This window comes from Acyrthosiphon pisum, chromosome A2 (genome assembly GCF_005508785.2).
Source record: "Acyrthosiphon pisum isolate AL4f chromosome A2, pea_aphid_22Mar2018_4r6ur, whole genome shotgun sequence".
Taxonomy (NCBI): domain Eukaryota; kingdom Metazoa; phylum Arthropoda; class Insecta; order Hemiptera; family Aphididae; genus Acyrthosiphon; species Acyrthosiphon pisum.
This window is the reverse complement of record NC_042495.1, coordinates 69,046,045-69,065,678: the sequence shown is the minus strand read 5'-3', so window position 1 is coordinate 69,065,678 and position 19,634 is coordinate 69,046,045. Positions and strand designations below refer to the sequence as shown.

Here is a 19,634-nt window from a genome sequence, read left to right as displayed (position 1 = left end):
TATATTATATTTACGCATACTGTATCTGCACTTCGTGCTATATTTAATTGATCATCATCACTCATGCCATACGAATAGTACATTATAATAATTATAAATCGCACACCTAGAGAGAACCCAGCATAATATTCAAATAATTAATAGTTTTGCGAAAAATTGATTTTTTGCTTCTTTTTTAAGCTATTGATCTTTAATTTCGTCTATATGCTTCTGCGTGTAAAGTGTTACGTAATATATAGGTCCACAGATATATTATTAGCTATACAGTTACACCTTAAAAACTTCAAATCGAATAATTGAAATGTTTATTCTGTACCTAAATGTCAATATTGTTTATTACTCTGTATTACCAAAAATATATTAACTGGTATGGTTGTTTTGTAAAAGCTAAAGTGATACGTGAATGCTACCAAATGCCAATATTTAATATGAAGTATTAAAGGAAGTGGAAGTTTTACATGTGTATGGCTTTTTAGATATTTCGATTTTGAACGTAAAAATGCCTAAACCCCGAGTAGGTATATATCTATTTCACATGTTTATTGTTAAAAGCGCCATACAATGTAATTTTCTGATATTTGATCGATTCCAGCTGCTAAATAAATATATATGTATAGATATAAAACGGATTAATTATTATAAAACGGATATAGATTAATATTTTGATAATGTGATATCACCGCACACAAAACATGGACGCGTTTCTTTGAAAATTATATGTAAATTACAAAATTCAATACGAATCCATAACTTAGGATTTGGGTGAACAATTGGACAAATATACGGCATATGCTTTATAGTGTTTTCGTGTTTACGTTTAACGTATTTCGCCAAGCATTTTCAGCTACATAAGTGTTAGAATTTGCTATACCATCAGGTTCTTCCTTAGATATTTAAAATAGAATTGTCGTGTTGTTTTTCTAATAATTATTTTAACCAAAAGTGTTGTTCGATTTGTATGCAATCGATAATTCAAATCGTCATTATCAGCGTCGTAAATTATAACTGTTTATAGGTACCGCGTAATACGTAAACGATGCACTTCATATTCTTATTAAATAATAATGATTATAATATTATATTCAAAACATGTACTCACATCCATTACTCCATTAACGAGTTTAGCGCGAAGTAAAAATATTGTTTGGTGAGTAGAAAAATGCATAACCAATAAAACGTTTACACGCATTTCGTTTCGACGGACGCACACATTTTATGTTTGTATAATACCTAATATAATAATATTATACCGTTAGCGATCGTTTGTAGCTTTGTTGTTTCACAGTCTTATCGCCCCGAAATCGGCAATTATATTATTATGCTTTTAATATTCTACACGTATTTATTTATACAGTATACTATATTATAGTATTTTTTTTTTTTGTAATAACAATTAATCAATTAATAACCACAGTCTGGTGGCCTTACAGTGTGAAAACTTCCTGCTCGCGATAATAAATTTGCCGTACCTACGTGTTTTCGCTCAAAATCGATCCTTTGGTTTTCGCCTAAATGACATTTTTAACCAAAATTTTTTTTGTTTACTATGAATAATATTTTTTTGGGCGCAAACCAAATCACTCTTTTTTGAGTTTGTGCACAAAAGGTCATTTGGGCGAAAACAAGTGCACCCAATGAATTACACCAAACAAACAAATCCCGGCGCAGGTCATTGGAAATTTTTATTGAACAATTTTTTTTAATTGTTTAATATTTAAATATTATGTTATATTATTATACCTACTGCCATCATTGTATTGTTCTGATGTTTACCTTACTTTTATTCTTTTAGATTCATTGTTTACAAAATCAATAAACTGGTACTCGTGGAGCAGTATTATAATATATACAATGACAATTCCTGAAAAGATATCTATACCGTAAGTGTTTTTCTGCAGCATTTATTATAATATTTTCTTTGTAATAAAACAATATTTCCTGAAAAAACTATGAATGCATACCCACAATAATAATATATCTGTTTCTATTATACACAAATGCAAAGTCGAAATCTTTACAATTCATCCGTAGAAATTGATAGAAACTTTTTTAATCCTCTCCTGAGATTACACATAAATAAATATTATTATATATTCCTGAACAACCCTCTTCTAAACGATGACAAAAACGACGATTTGGTAGTATAGGTATACTGCAAGCATATTGAAATGTATGAAAAACATGAACAAAACAAAAAGGGTCACTGATCTGTTCTTCCACAATACTATTGTTTATTTTATTGTTGTATTATTCACTTTCGTAATTTATATTTCACTTATCATCATCATGTCATACATTTTAATATAATATATGTTTCTATAGATAAACAAAGTTTTACAAAATGATCGTACTCTGTTCGGTAATTTTGAAAAATATGAATCCGTGTTATTGTATAATATTATAAAGTGTACTAATAAAGTTAAGCCCTATTAATTATTATAATGTAATAACTATAATTATATCTTCAAATGTCACTCATATCAATAATAATACTGTGATGATTTAAATGTTTTCTTACCTTTTAAAAGTTATTCACTATAGTGTTTGGTTGATATAGTGACGTATTTCCGTTTCTGAAAACATAATAATATAACAATAATTTATTGGCATATAATACACTGACGTCCATAGGCTTAATAAAAATAATAATAATAAACCATATAATTATATTTTGTATACTGTACATGTATTATATACAAAAGAATCAAGTAACATAATAGTATACACGATGGTGAACCGAGACGGAATATCTTGTTAGTATAATGGAAAAGTAAAATACAGTACTACCATAGTATTATAATATTATAATAACAAAAAACGGTTTAGTGGCAAACACGTAAACTGACAAGATAATAAATAGATCTAACCGACCCGTCGAAGATGAAAAAACCATTTCCCGCGACTGTTACGACTAATACGACCGACAAAAATATTATAATATGTTATCGATAGACAAATTAGTTTTAAGACCGATTAATACGCTTTATAGTATAATAATATATAATATAGTACGTACAGTGCTGAGGCTCGCGTAATTCATATATTGTTATGTATGCATAGATAACACGTCGTTTAGAACGACTCGTTTTCATATTTAGAAAAATTTACTTATATTATATATATGTGTGACACCTAACCAGCGAAACAGCCGATTTCTGCATAACAGGACCGTCGCGCGATCGATCGCAGCGTATTTCATTCTATTTTTTTACACAATTTATCATTTTTTTTTCGCGTAGTCTCGTTTTTGATGTAATAATGATATTATTATTATTATACCACCGTCTGGTCAACGACGTGCGTTTGCGCGTGGGAATGATTGGTGTACGTTGTACAATATTATAATATATGTATAATGTCTAGACTCTAAAGAATATTATGTGTTCCATGTGTGTATCGTGTATGACATAGCGATCGTGTTCACGCGACGACGAAATCATTTGCATACACCATAGGTTTGTCGTGTTTGTTTCTTTTTTCCTTCTCCTCCGTGGTATCCTCTTTTGGTTATAGGTAGGTTATACCAGGTACACCGGTAGTATCGTATATACTCACTGTCTTCTCCGGGACGTGCTGCAGTCGTCTTACATAACTCTGACGTATTTTTTTCCTCTCCTCGCAATACTTGCGCGTGTGCGTAATACGTCTTATTATAATATATAGGTAGTAATGATATAATATCATTTATTATATTATATTATTATTATAAACTATAAATTATAACACGGCGATCGTGACGTGAAAAATATTAATGCCATAAAATAGTTCACGCGGTAATCATATAATACCTCATTATAAAAGAAATAATGTCCATTAACCGGGAATTCAGTAGCTCTCAAAAAAAAAATTTAGTACAAAATATATTTACATACCTATACGTTACAATTAAAAACTGTGAAAATTCTACAATTCGCAGTATATTTGAAACGATGAATTTATTATTATCGGATTTCCAATTACCAACTTTGATTTTACTGTTGTTGTTGTAAGAACTGGCCTTTAAAAATAATCTGAAATAACGCGATTTACAATGAATGTAGGTATAAGAATAACACACACTCTATACAATTTTAGGTATAATATTATGGACTTCTCCAGGAAACGTTTCGCGTTTTCGAAATGGGAGGTCGCCTGAATAATATTATCTCCTTGCACGCCGGAGCTGTAGCAAACGGTCTCTCGAAGCAAGTACCTGCCTACAATGATGTAGGTATATTATAATATTATATACGGTGCGATGTGCAGTGTGTATAGAAATCGATTGTTCCTCGATACAGTATAATATTATTATTCGTCGCGTATGACGTGTATGTCCCGTCGCGCCGACCATTTCACGCGATTCGTATAAAGGTGGGTGTATAGTAATACGGTAGTGGCGCCGTGACAATGGGTACGAAATCCTAAGTAAACACACACACTCACGCGGAAATGTTCGGCGTACTGCGGGGGGTGCGCAGATGACTTTTCTCGTGATTTATCGATTATAACCTCTCCCCGAATTTTTTTTTTAGGGCCTTATTCTATTATTATTGAAATATAATACTATATAGGTACGATATAGGCAGGTACTTTGCCGGTTTTTTCGAGAATTATTTATTGTCGCCATTATTATTATTATTATTATTATTAAATTGGTAGCAACCACCAGCGTTACGCACGGGCACTGCATGGTCGTGCCTGTTATGATTATTGGTCGTCAACCAAATTATTTCATAATTTGCATATTATATAGGCAATGGAATTTATGTTACATCTTTGTGACGTCTCACGTACGAATTTCACTCATTTCGTCTATCTCTCGTAATGCATTATGGAACCGATTTGACATGATGTATAAGACCGTTGAGCGTTTGTGTAAAAAAATGAATTGCATGAGATCCAATAATTTTCCACCGTAAATAGGGTGACGTAATACGTCATATGAATTATTGGTTGTATTATGAAATTCTCAAAATAATATAGGTAATAATATTATATTAAATTAATGCAATATAGTTGATTACATTTTTAATAATAATTAGACTATAGGAACTTTAAATTTGAATGTAAAATATGGAAATTTCAACCCCAAAATATAATGTTGGTGACATTGACATGCAGTAAGACTCTTTACCACAAAATGTTGGATATAGCAATTATGTGCTTATTGCCTATACGTGATTTTCAATTATCCTATATTATAGATACATGACCGGGCATTATTTTGTAGATTAGTCTTATAACCGTATACATTATTGAATCTACAGTTATGGCGAGGAAAATTAAATTTCACTCAACACGTGAAATACTATTAAGATGAAACTGATGCGAAGTACTTAAAATAATCAATTTAAATGTCATAATTCTACGAAATAGCCTATAAGTGCGTTCGTTTTACATTCTATAATCCTTGCGTTTGTCGTTCTAACAAATTTAATTAAATAATTTACGTCGGTATATATTCAACGGGAAGTTCATAGTTATTAAACATTTCTGGCACGCACATGCAATTATTTTATGTTTTCAAAGTTTACCAATGCTTTTCGAAAACGGGACTAAATTAAGTGTTACAATTTCTCGGTATAAAACTTAATAAAATAAAATAGAAGTTAAAGCATTGTGATTTTTTAAAATTGTGTTCATGTTTTATAATTTTATAACAGAGTCTCAACCCGAGACCACTATGTCTTTAATTGATGACCGCAATAATTTTTTAAGCTTCGCGTGTATATATACATTAGATAAATGTTATATATAATAGTATTATCAATAGCCTTTTTTTTGCCTATTATTATATAATTTTATTGTTAAGAAAATTCCATTGTTACCTAAGGCCCATGACATTTTTAAAATTAATAGGAGGTCCATGTAGTCTATATGGTATGTTTTTAATTTTCTTATCAGATCATTATTGCAGGTTATACCCATAGACTTATAATATATAGACCGCGCATTACGCTCGTTTTGTATGTAACACTTTAAGCCAACATATGTGCGAGAGAGACCACTGAACTGTTATTGTTCAGTGAGAGAGACAGACTTTGACATTACAATTTCAAGGAGTGTATAGACAATTTGTACATTATTCCTTGAGATTATAAATATATATAATTATTATAAAATTGCTTATAATCTCCTAGAAAAAGTAATGTCAGAGTCTGTCTCTCTCGCACATATGTTGGCTTAAATATATTTCACTGATGCGCGGTCTATATATTATAAGTCTATGGTCATACCTAATGCATTTAAACTATATCACACGCCACTTTTTTCCATTTGAATTCTTATATTATAATATACGGCGATATACTATTATAGTTTTCAATGACCACCATATAGTCACAATACCAAATGTTTTTTTTTTATTATAAGCACTTGTACCTTTTTACTATTCACGAAAACATATTTTTATGTAGACATTCCGACTTCTTCGGTTAACTCGCGTCAGTCGATCTAATCGATCTAATAGTGCATATATATTATAATATAATAGTATTACATGCCTTGTCATTTTTATTGCATGCTTTTAGCCCATATATTTCACACGATATTTTTTATCATGTTGTAGCGCGCATACATTTTATACGTTTTCGAGTGCTTACCCCCGTTTATCAATATTTTACGTTTAGACGATCGGAGTCGTAGCGTGATGGCACATGAGACCTATATGTATAATGTATATGGTATAATATACTGTAACAGTCTTTAGTCCTTACTCGCCATTTAAAATTCACTCGGATAATCGCTGATTCACGTTTAAACTTATAATGTTTCACCCCAGTGGCGTATTTAGGTTTATGTCTTGGGGGCGGGGGGGGGGGGGAAATATAATTTTATCCAGTGTCTTTAAAGTTAGGGGCCTTAAGTTAGGAGTATGAAAACTTTTACATATTATATACAACCAATAGGGGGGATTGATCCAATTCAAAGGGGATTGACACCCTTGAATCCCCCTCGTAAATACGCTACTGTTTCGCCGTGTATACACTGGAAAAAATGTGCAGCAGTCTGACGTTGTAATATCTGCATAATATTATTGTAATATACGTATAATCACAGAACGTCCTCTCGTCTGTTGAAGAAAATAAATTTTTGTGCAAAACCGTTGTAAGAATTATTATTATTTTAGAAGTAAACGTCTTACACGACTCATCGCCTAATCAAACTTGGATCGGTGAATGTTTAGAATTTGTAATTTTCGCTAGATTTATATAATCATTAATCAGAGTACATTTTATATTTATTATGTTAAGTATACACTACTTAAGAGAATGCTACACAGACATTTGTTGTGTACTTGTGTCCGTCTTACAAATGAATTACATAGTAAAATGTACGCTCATCAGATCACGTTTAGCTCCGTTAGCATAAAAATTAGAGTGCATTTACATCTGTCCTCTTATAACAATACAATTAAAGGTAAGATTATTATCTAGGGTATCTCATATGCTTCTTATTCTATTTTAATTTTAAAACGTGTTATGAGTATTTTAAAATTGTTAATTATTTGTGCATCTTAAAATACTCATAACTCGCTTTAAAATAAAAATATAATAAGCAGCTTATGAGGTTGTCTATATAATAATCTTACCTTTAAATGTTATAAGAGATCAATTTACTCTAATTTTTAAACTAACGGAGCCAAACGTGATCAGCTGAGCGTAAAATTTGCTATGTTACTCATTGTAAGACGGAAACAACAATTAATGTCTGGACGGACACGTGTAGCGTTAAAGTCCTCTTAAACCAACGCTTAGGTCGCCTTGTCCAATTGTAAGAACTAAACAAATTCTCAAAGTACAATATTTTTATTTAAACGTATTAACAATCAAAAAACAATAATATATTTTGCATTATATAATATTAGTATAATAAGTGTGTATTATTATTATTAACTGCGTGCGAAGACCGCTTGGCCTTTGTCTTTGACTATAAGCGTGATGATTCGGAAACCACGTCACGTCCTCACAACCTTTTATCCTCATCTGAGGCACACACACAAACACACACACAATATCGTTGATTATAATATGTCATATTTTGATGTATCTCTGGAATTCGATTTAACATTCCATGGTGGTAATTCTTTCGCCGCTATGAAGTATTGTGTTATATATTAAATGCCGTTAAAAACAGTTTCTGTTATATTATTCTGAGCTTGCAATATAATATAATGTATAAGCTGGGTAATTCCCCTAGCATGCTCAACCCCACTTTTATAATTTATTCAAATAAATTCTGATTTTGGAATTTTCAAGTTGACTGAAATATCATAATACTATTGAATACTTAGATTATTTTTACTATTTTAAGAGCATCGTGTTACAGTATAAAGGGTGGTTCTCATTTAAAAAAAAATTGTACGGCTACAACTCATTTTATAAATTGAATAAAAAATGTAAGGATTTGGAAGTATGGTCCTATGGTATGTTTAAAAGTTCCAAAAATTAGATTTAGATTAAATTAAATATATGAGCTTGGTGAATCATTATGTAGTATAATATTCTATTATGTTTAATACGACTCCAGTTTATGTAAAAAATGATTCCACAGAAAGAGACAATTTTAAAGACGGAAAAATTTCGTACACGTAATATTATATTTACGCTAAAATCATTAGAGAAAACGTATCTGGACCACTCCTTCAATATACCATACAAGGAATTCAGCTATCTCGAACAGGAGCAGTAAGTAGGTACAAGCACTTGTACTTGCTGTGGTTCCCTTTAATGAACCTACTAATTTCGTCGATTTGGCCACTGTGCTTTTTGATGACTCGGAACTTTTATCGCCCCTAATGAACCTTTCCATACAACCGACCAATGCTAAATTGTACGAATGTGTCCCGTAATCGCTTTTTGATGTGTACCATTAGCTGGTTTTGCGCGCGTTGTTTATTTTTAAAACACAAATAACGGTGAGCATACTTTAGTTTTATCTGTTTTTCGATGCGATTCGTTTGGTATTGAGTCCGAAACTATACACATCTTTGTCATTGAATCAATATAGTAACGAAAGCGTATATATTAAAATAGTACCTACGCTCTAAGAAGTATTCGTTTTAGTACCGCTTTTTTAGTATTTAAATGTAAAGCTTCAGCGAAAGTACACCAGATACCTGATGGCTAATATATTATGTTAATTAGGAAAAACTATAATAATATGAATGTTTTGTATGTATATACCTACTTAACAAAGTGAATTTCAGTAGTTTTGAAACATATGTGATCTATATGTAAAATTATACATATTATTATTGGTACTATATTACATATAACACATGTGGAGATGAAGTGAAACTACAAGAAATACATCGACGACGACCTTGGAGATGCTTATGATATCAGTCCATAGCTTAGGCACCTGGCTGCAGTATAATATTATAATTGTATGAAAACAATTTTGAACCGCTACAGAATTCTTCGACGGGTGGCCAATTCGTGCGCTCGTGAGTTTGTTAACTTTAACTTTTCTATAACATTATGGTACAGGACGGATATGAGTTTCCATCGGTAATCGATCTCCAGGGTCAACTCAATGACTTGCGTCGGTGGTAAATTATATTGGAACTTTTGAGTTTATGACGACAAGAAACGGACATCACTCTACACACTATGTATGATGTATGATGTATTATGTATGATAATATGTCTGAGCGTATACGTCGTCTTCTTATGTCGGTTAAAAATGAGTTTTCGCTGGTCCAATATGTTCGTACCTATTACGCGCAAACGATCAAGGCCGATGGTACTTTGTATTGAGTATCTCTTTCGTCTCTCAGCCACAACTTTTTTGCACGACGATAGATGGAAAAAAAGTAAAATACGAAATTCGTCGAGAGATCTCTTTGGGTTTTCGATCGTCTGCTCGAGCGTCTCAGTGTGTTCAGTAAATTATTATTGTTTTTACATTGCGAGTATTTCCACAAATAGGACAGTTTTTTTTCTTGAGTTTATTTTTAAACAGAATCGTAGTATATATTACAAAAAAATTGTGCGTAGGAGTAAAAAAGTTTAGTCACTCGCTTACCCATATAATATACCATAATAACAAGCGCGGATATGGACATAGTTGCATCGAATTAATTTATTTTTATGATTAGTTACCTTTTACTTTATGATTTTGGCTGTTTTTTTGGGCACAACAGGTGGATTAAAGTTGCCGTGGTAAAACGAGAAAAAAAGAAGCGTACGTGGCACCGACGAAAGAAATGTCACTGCCTATCAACCGCACTTTTGCGAAGTCGCGGTGACATATTAAACATCCACACGCTGTCGTATTATATAGGTATAATTTATATATATTTGTAGGAATGTTTATAGTGTATACACACAACTACGATTGACGTTTCCGAGCGATTTACTCGCAATTTTTTTTTTACTCACCGTGTTTAGTGAACCATACTTGCGTGTTTTATTAACAAACAAACGCTCCCGCACACTCCACGATGCATCAACACGCGTAATATTTCCATACTTCATATTATTCTCATAACGTCATCGCGTATAATATATTTTATCTAAAAACGATACATAGTCGGATGATGAGTTTAAAACACAATAATATTACGATACCATGATACAATATAATAACTGACATGTATCAATATTATATTGATTTCCGTTAGTGTGTTTTTCATCGTGGACTTATCCTCGGCAATATCACAAATCAACGGGTCGGAGACGTCACTAGTCAATAGTGACTATTATACTACCCCGAACTAAAATTTGAAAACAATATAAGACTATAATAGTAATATACTTAGATATACTTTTTTTTTAACATTTATTAGAAGATATACAATCTGTAGTATTATTTACAATGGGCATAATATATGAGCGGAATTTACCATGACTGTGACAGCGTGAGGGGAGCAGCTACCCAGCAGCAACTACACTCAATTCCTAGGTTACTAAATATATTTTTTACAATTTTTTTCTTGTCTTATATACTTATATTGTAGAAAGTGACACATATTTTTAAGTTGCATGTGTAGTACCTACCCTGAAGCTGCTGTTATATGTTTCTACGATGAGACCATATAGAGAGGAAAAAACACTGATAAACATTAATAAATTGTGCACTGAAGTTTCTAAAATGCAGAACATTCGTATAATATTATGATATATGAGTAGCACAAATTAAACATTCAAAAGGCACCATGATATTGTTATTATTATAAGTAGTAGTAGTATAAGTGTTGTTATTTATTATTGTATTGAATAATATTATAGTAAAGATCGAAACGATATTAATTGTAAATCTTGTGTTTTGTCTCGCCTACATCCTATCTAAATGTGACGGTGGAAAAATAAATAAAATGGGAGATAAAATGATTATGAAAGATAAAACGTAATGGTTACTATATATTATACTAGTGCTGTTATTATTATTACATTCGTCGCAGGCGACGAACAGTATTCTAATGAGGCGCGATCTCTTCTCGTGTATTTATACATAATATATGTCAATGTATATAATAAAAGCAATGATATCGTACCACGTATATACCAAACATATTACTATACAAAGATTTGTTTTATAGTATAAATTAAACATTTTATGCGTTGTGGCTTTCATGACTGCGCGAGCGAATGTTATAATAATAATAATCGTTGTTTGAACGCGATTTTTTTTTTTAATCGCTTGTGATTTACGTCGACGGCGAAGACATTATTACATAACTGCTGGAGCACATCTTTCAAGATATGAATTTTTTAAGACCGAACTGGTTGCCGCCCGTCATTCGGAGACGACCCCGGGACTCGTGTATAGTACATATAGACACATTCGTATCAAAAGAAAGGACAAAATGATAATAATGTCTGCCCACAGACCTTTTGAATATTAACGTTGTTTTTACAATATTATTTATACATTGTTGTATATACATAAAATATAACGCGTCACGACGTCGGGGAGAGATGCCTACGATTTTTGCCTGTCACCCAAATAATTTTCGAATATATTATTATTATAATGTAAAAATACGACTACGATGATATTACAATATTATTTATTTTCTAGAAAAGACTATACATATACATATTATACAGCGCCGAAGAACCTACAGCCCGGCACCCGTCGTATAACAATCATTCATAAATCATAATATATTACTACTGCGGTAGTGCGGTTGTCGGTTGATAGTAATATAGGTACCTAATAATATTAAAATTGTTTTGGGCTGTTGAAAACCCGTATTAATTGTTTTTCGTATCCTACAGCGAGAGTTCGAAATTCTGATGTGATTATTGTTATTACTTATTATATGAAACCGATATCATAATATAATTAATAATATATTATAATGTATTATATTGCATACCGCCAGAAATCAGAATGCATCCAGCAAGTACCTATATGCTATAATCATTATGTTGATCGATTTATGCAAAAATTATAGTATACATATACAGTTATCTTACAAGTTACAATTGAGGTTTTTTTTAATCAATGTTTATTAGGTTATTTTAAATATATTTTTATTTGTATACGCCTTTAAAGAATAAACACTATATAAGAGGAGTAGCTGAAGTGGATCCTCCCGAAATCGTGGCGTACCTACTTAATATGCACTAATGCATTATACTTCACTCGTATTAATTTTAAATATATTAACGCAAGTATATTGCTAAAATCGAATGTCTTATAATAGGTTATAGGTACCCACCTCAGCTGTCTGCCATCTATATTATCTCAAAGTTCAAAAATGTCAAATACATGAAAATTTAACGATGAAAGCGTTTAGGCTGATGATATCAGCTTAAGCCGTTGAATGTATCGGTTATTATCGAATTGATGAGTAATTGAAATTTTTCTTTGTGCTGAACAAGTAATGTCAAACAACTCAGGCCCTTCCCACCTAAACCCTTCAGCTTACCTTTTACAATTTTTTTAAATGTGATAAGATTTTTAAGTTACCTACCTACATTTTCAATTGTCGTTATTAGTCAGTCAGTCAGACACTCAAGTACTTATGATGAATGCGGTTGTATGGGGTTGTCATATCCAGAATATAATTAATTTAAATACAAAACTTGAAACGATTAGGGGATAGATCTAAAATCAAAAAGAATTATATATGTGGATCATGAATAATACCATGTTTTTTGGATTAAAATAGTATAATATATTAATAGATCTAATACATTATCGATGAAAAATATAAATAGTTGACAGATAACCACAATAATGTTTGTTAGTGTATTAAATTTACACCAGCTGTGGTTATAGATAGTTGGTTTGATTGTATAGTGATAAGTTGACAAAACAAATTCTTATTAATATATTATTATGTTATACCTATATTTTATAAAATTGTAAAAAAGATTTCATTTGTTGTTAACATATCTGGTGGCAGGGGGGAGGGAGTCAAGTTGGTGCTCAAATTGCGATTCATGTAGATAGTATTATTTATTTTGAATCTTTTTAATAATATTAATAATAATGGATGTGCGCGGATCGATGTACACAACATAAAGTACGCATAATACTCCGCGAAAATTAAATACACGTGTTATCATGCAGGTATAATTTAATATTATAAAAATTAGTATAAACTTATATTATAATAACGTTCGACATGGGAAACCACTTAACTCGCTCGTATACAAACGCACACACATCAGTATAAATAATAATATATTCGAGTATAATGTGTATGGTATGTATTATGCAATACAGAGTTATAATATTATAATATTGTCGTAAAAAATATGTGTGTGCGTGACAACGCAAACGGATAGCAGCGGTGTGTGATTTTTCCAAATCCTGAACGATTTATCATCCAAACCACCAAATTAATTATACAATGATCATAATTTTTTTTTTTTTTGTAAAATAGTATTTTTTTTTTATATAGGTATGATATTATATTATATGATATTAGGTTAAGCGTCCGTCACTAATGATAGTCGAGACACACACATATTAATATAATATTAAACTGCCGTGGACTTATTATATAAATAATAACAACATACTGATAAAAACAAACTTACGACGTTATTAAAAGAGTTATTAACGCGTCGTTAATTGATTTTATGGTTTTTTTTTTGTGTTTTATGTGCATACTTATATTTTATTTGAATCAACTTGCTTTGATTCTTTTTTCATATTTTGATAAACTTAGATTGTATTTTGGAAATTAATTTTGCTCCGAAGTTCCTATAAATATATGATAAGATAAATTAATATCAACCCCCAACAATTTGTAGTTAAAAGAACAGAAAAAAATAGTAAAAATTAAAATTAAGAAATTAAAATTTCTTATTTAAATATTAATTGAATGAGTTAACATTTTTAGCACTAACATTTCCTAATATTTATTGGACAATCTAGCATACAATGACGAAATCTAATATATTTTATTAGAATTATTGGGGTGTAGGAAAACTTGTTAATTTTACAAAAAATAACCTTAGTTCAGTTTATTCGATTCTTGTGTGATGCTATTCAAGATCTGGTTTCAACATAATATCGTCTAATGAAATTAATATTATAATATTATGTTATCGTCATTCGTGAACGAAATACGAGCGTGCATTTTTAATAAAAATTAATAATGATATTAATATATTCGACGACGAAGAAGACGGAAATCGAAGAAAACCGGGAACTATATGTATTATTATAGTCACTCCCGTAGTCCCGTCACCTAAGACCCTTTCGTGACACAGGAAACGGACGTCTCGCCAACCAGGTGACTCCTGCTGAAATCTGTTACCTACTCGGTTGTGTATTCAACCATAATAATATTATTGTGTTTGGTATACTCGACATTTTCTTCAAAGCCAGCATCGCTAGTTCACTGGCACAGAGATATTGTCAGCCAGAGGTAGGCAAATCAAATATATATGTCGTAGAAAATATTCACATAGAAGCCGAGACTTTAAGGGAGGGTCCCGGAGGTTATTTGTCATAGTACGCCATTCGTATTCGATAGTGCCCAATACATATATATTGTGTATGTGGGTTATATAACAATATAATAATATACAGTTTTGTTTTTTTCTGCAATCGTACCGCGTGGCTATTGCGTATGATATACATACGCGTCTCTTCTTTATACTTTATAGTGTATATAGTCTCTCAAAAAACGTACATGTACGCACACCAAATCGCTTCTGTTCACCAATACGGATCGAACGGCGTATAATAATATCATATAATATTATAATATTATAAGGAATAAAGAGAGAAAAAAAAATCCACAGTGTAGCGGTTTTACTTTTCTTCCGATTTTCTCTCTCCGCCCCTATCTAATAACATCGACTCACCAGCCGTTCGAGAGCGTTGTTGCTCCAGTGTAATGCAGAGTCGTCTTCACCTCTCCAACGTACACACACACACACACACACACACACACACACATTATATATATACCCAGTCGCGTCCTTATATCACGATCGGGTTTCAGCCGTGACTTCCCTCTACGCGCGTACCCCTCGACGTGTTCCCCGTAACCTCTCCACCACTAACGCCACCACCACTGTCCCGAGGTGGACGCCTACTCCCCTCTCACCAACGTTACACATAAATTTCCATTTAACCATGATTTACGATATCGAACCAGATATATATTATTATACGCGTGCGACGATTGTGTGTGTGTGTAGTAGCGAACCGTTCTCGTGGCGTGTTTAGCAGCCAGGGTATATTGTAATATTGTCTCGACACATATTTTTTTTCAACATCCTCTATTTTTTACGCTTGTATTGTATTTGCATACACACACACCCACACACACACACACACACACACACACTTATATACTTAGTGGGGTACACCACCGTGTTGTATATGACATACCTACATTGTACGCGATATTAATAAACACCTTAAGGGCAAAAATCTCACCACCGGCATACTCTCATTATGCATCCTCGCGAAAGTTTTGAATTCGTATACAAACACATACATATATTGAGTGACGTATAATTTTCGTCTCACATTTTTTCGCAGATCGCAAATTTTCCACACAAAGGGTTGTATATACCTACATGCGACATGCGTGCGCAATTATTCACACGTTAAGATATTCACTCGTGTTATATACACTTCATATTATTATAATATATATTTCAGGACAAACATGTTTTGTTGCAGTTTGTTTGTTTGCTATATTGTTTGTGTATAAGTCGGATGGGGGGTATGTCCGACAAAAGACGAGAAGTAAAAAAAAATGTGCGACGTCTCGTTTGTTGTATTATTATTTTTCTTTATAAATTCCACAAGTATAATAGGTAGTATATATAAGTAGGATAACTGATATACATTAGTTATTATTGTTTAGCTCTGGTCATGTATTAAATTAAAAATTTTAATTTAAATATTTTTTCAGCAATTTTTATTAATCTATTAAGCGATGTTGGATAAAAATGCGATCATATTGTGTTATTGTAACCTCCTAAAAACTTTTTTTAAGAATCGTTTCAATAGCTTATTAATAATAACCACATTATTATATAGTTATGCCCGATTGTTTTTTATTGTCATATTTTATAGCTGGCACTAACAAGTAAGTATTTAAAAACATTGCTAAATCTAGAGGAATCTGAAATTTTAATATTGAACTTACTAACAAGCTTGTCAAATTTTCATGAATTAGCGATCACTTAACTTTTAATTAAACTTCTATCATGAGTTGAATTCATTTTTCAAAGTGATGAATGTAATTTTAGTTATATTCCGTTCCGAAGGTTTCTAGGTACAATTCTTTATTGAAATACCTAGGATCTATACACCGTTTTATTAATGTTTCTACATTTATTTATATGTTTTGAAAAAGTAAAATATATGATCATGTTGTTATACAAATAAGAACTGACACAACAAGCTGAGAGATTTCCAGAATAGGAACCTGATATATTTTGTTTTGTAGTAAATACAACCCAATGTTGATTCCCACCCGTGAAGTTCAAAACAGCAGGAAATTTTTATTAAAAAAAAAGACAAACATACTAATAAAATTTAAGTTTTATATTTCTAATACATTAATAAAATGTCTAAATATTTGTATTAACGGTAAAATCAAAACATGGGAAAATGGTTAGTCATTAATAATAATTTTACATGATTTTTAGTTACACCTAACGAGTTATTAAATATAAATATATATATGTATATAACTAAAAATTAGCATAGCTTCACCAATATTTGCCGTTGTTTCAAAACTATTTCGATGAGATTTATTTGTCATATACAATAATATTAATTAGTCTTTTTATACTCGTGTAATTTATTCATAAATAGCTAGGTAGTATTATAATTTTAACTTGAATGTTAAAGCATCTTGATTAAGCTATTCATATAATAATTGGAACCTACATAATATAGAAAATAATACCTACATATCACAAATGTATGGTAATGTTTATTCGATTAAAAACATTTAAACTATTTTAATGGTTACCTATAACGCTATTATAATATAAGTGCTAAGAAATTAAAAATTTTTTTCAGTGTCATGATAATTGTTTATATTATATTAACTAAATAATGTATAGTTACTATAAAAGTATATAAACGATGAAAATGTATTATTTAATATAACAAAAGTTAAAAGGTTTTATTTGTTTTCACGGTTGTTAGGATTCTTTTGACAATAACAGAGATGACAAAAACTTAAAGATGAACGAATCAAAAGTTATTGCACATTGTTTGTTAGTGAAAAGTACATATACATTGTGTAATACGTACTTGAAGAACGAGCGATCAATAGAATATTTTATCCCGTGGAGACTGAAACAGTTTTGAAAAGCTCAGCTTTATTTGGAACATTTTTTGGAGTGGGGTTTTCTCTATGACAATGCGACTTTAAAACCCTAAAGTAATTTTTGGTGGAACACAAGATACATTTTGATAATAACTACCCTCACCTTTTCTTTGCACACTCACCCTTTAACTGTCAAATCAAGAAGCGAGAAAAGTAATGACTGAAAATGTTTTATTGTGAGTAAAAAAAGATCATAAAGCTTGAATAATTTCTAGAGATTTAAAAAATCCAATAATATAACGTAATTGAGATGAGGTAATTTCTATTATTAATTTTAATTACATAAACAAGTTATTTTTTTTTATTTTCGACATCTCGAAAGTTTCTCAATATTAATAAATCACTAAATGTAAACATTATCCTCTTTAGACTATATTATTTATTCAATGCAATGATTAGTATGTTTATATATTCTTCGCTTTAAAATCATTGCAGATGAATTAATACAAAATAAGGGTCGAATATAATACTAAATATATACGAATTTCAAGTTTTGGTTGGGTGGCCATGGCCAGAATAATTATTCGTTGTAAGTATGTTTTCATAAACATAGAAGTTAATGAAGTTGATCAATCTGGTTAAAATGTAAATAATTACTTGCAGTTTATTATGAGTTATTGATTAATTATGAATTTCACATCACAAAATATGTGCTACTTCCATTTATATTGTGTATATATTTAAATCATGTATCTAAAATTAGACATTGAATTGATATTTATAAAAAAACACTGTTACGCGGGATCCTGATTTTATTTTATGAGAAAAAGTTATTTTAAAACTGGTTATTGAAAATCATATAACTGTGTATAATACCTAATTGCATATGCTGTCAATATAATTGATATCATAGCGTGTGGCAACTATATACGCACAATGTGCAAAGCGGAAAATTGTCGTTTAATCGGATGGTGTACCGGCGTGGCGTCTAAATAACAACAACAATACTATATAGTTTAAATAGTAAAGACTACGTTATCAGCGCGTGTTCACATGAGATAAGCCGAATGTAAATAATGTTAATAATATTATGTTTAAGGAGATCCTACGTTTTTCGCGTGACGTTCGAAAAAAAACAATGATAAACAATATAAAATATAATTTGTAACTTAAAAAAAATCACTTAAAAATAAAAATATTTAAAAAAAAAATACACAAACAATTAAGTTTAATATATAATATATTCATTGAAATATAATTTACGTGTCTTACCTAGATGAAACGGTTACGTGGAGTCTTAGCTAATGCTGCACGATACGAATAATTTTCGTCTCGGTGATGGACGATATTTACATCGGTGACAATGTTCGGCGATCGTACAAGCCGTATGATATTTTATTATAATATTGCCTAACAAATAAATATATATATGTATATATATATATATATAGAAAAAATAACGTCTTCTCGTGCGTGTCTATACAGGAACGAAATCGGAAATTTCAAATGACTCGCGACGGACACGAAGACGACGACAACGACTGTACTCGGCGAGAGCTTTCCGGCGTATGCAAAGCGGCACGGCACACAGGCAGCAGCAGCAGCAGCAGCAGCAGCGTCGCGGCAGTAGCGGTAATGGTATAGTATACATGTAGTGGTAGTAGCGTGGTAGTAATGGTAGTGGTAACTGGTAGCATAGTAGCGGTAGTAGTATAGCCGCCGTCGTTGGGGTAAAAACGTTCCGAGCGTTTTTCGCTACCCCTCGGCCGCTGCCGCCGCCTCGTCGATCGATAGTGCACCGCGCCGGCGGCGGAACCCTTTGTATATCGCACACCCGGTGCTCTACACCCTGCACCCAGGTCCCACCACTCCCGGTCCACCGACTACCATTATAATACCCCATTATATCATATCCTAGATCCCGACTTCTACGACT

General features: G+C 31.4%; 1 protein-coding gene across 2 annotated transcripts in view; it reads right to left on the bottom strand.

Moving 5' to 3' along the window:
• Positions 1-19,279, bottom strand: part of LOC100162853 (frizzled-5) — an 80,819-nt gene extending 61,540 nt beyond the window's left edge. The window contains exons 1-2 of one of the 2 annotated variants that reach the window (XM_029490122.1): positions 18,971-19,279; positions 2,519-2,573 (exon numbers count right to left, since the gene is read on the bottom strand). The gene's annotated coding sequence lies outside the window, so the exon portion shown is untranslated. The remainder of the gene's footprint in view (positions 1-2,518; positions 2,574-18,970) is intronic. The other variant, XM_029490123.1, reaches the window with a different exon arrangement.
• Between the last annotated feature and the right edge of the window lie 355 nt (positions 19,280-19,634).